The sequence below is a fragment of the Sinohyriopsis cumingii genome, chromosome 14 (assembly GCF_028554795.1).
Source record: "Sinohyriopsis cumingii isolate HCF-2022 chromosome 14, ASM2855479v2, whole genome shotgun sequence".
In the NCBI taxonomy this organism is placed as follows: domain Eukaryota; kingdom Metazoa; phylum Mollusca; class Bivalvia; order Unionida; family Unionidae; genus Sinohyriopsis; species Sinohyriopsis cumingii.
Window position 1 is genome coordinate 18,840,691 of NC_142974.1, and position 1,117 is coordinate 18,841,807.

A 1,117-nucleotide genomic window follows, 5' to 3' on the forward strand; every position below is an offset into this window, starting at 1 on the left:
TTCCTTGTCAAATAGATATAAACAAATGTGATACAGGTAGGTGAACTTGATTCTGTTACCCGTATGGGCCTGCTCGTAATATAGCGTAACATAGGACGTCGCACGTGAAACAGGTACGAATGGATACTTAATGCGTCAAGGCTCTTTAAATGTGTACACGGTTTTAGGCGTTTTTAAGACCCAATTTCTGTAATTCAAATATTGAACTGAATGTGATCATTGAATTAGGAAATCTATATGAATGAAAAATGATTTGGAAGCTAGCATGTTTTAATGACGCTCTAATTATAACCGGCAAAACCATATTGACCAAGTTTGCTTTAAAAATCACGTAAATGTTTCAGCTAACAGCATCAAGTTACATTTCATGGCTGCTCAGAAAAGACTTAGCTGGTAATTAACGTAGAGATTTTATAGATGTAGATTATGCTCCGCTTCAAATGGTAAAGTACATATTAATAACTTTGTCCGTCCGTCTTTAAATACGTGAGTCAGACCGACTACGTTTTTGCGTTTAGATTTTATTTCACTAACTTGTTGGAAACATATCTAGTTAAAAAATAATTTGAATATGTAAATGATAAGCTGTTGAGCCGTGTGGCATGCATGATTGACTTAGTATTTGATCACGGTTACACTGCATTTACTTTTTAAAATATTCTCATTTATTATATACTTAGTTGTGAAATCAAGAGACTTACTGGCGAAATAATTTTCATATTTTTTCCATCCCTATATTTTCACATGTGAAAAATATATTATTTTAGTTTTACTAAAATACGGTAATTAAATGTTGCTTTCATGACACTGCTATCATCCCCAGCAACGTCTCCAGGAAGGATCAAAAGTTAAAGTTAAACGCCGTGGGGTGGGGGAGGCACTGAAAATCATAAATGAGGAATAACACTTTTAGAAATGACAGCTGGAAGAGCATGTTTTTGCCCTTTGGTAGAAAAGTGTAGACCAACTAGATTGTTATTAGTGACACATAATTTGTTTAAATTTATGTTGATGATCAATAAATAATGCCTGCGTGTGAGGGGTCGTGGTGGCAATGAAAGGAGCAGGGCCGAAGAAAGCGATCACGGGCCCTGGGGTAAGAAACACCCAGGCCTCT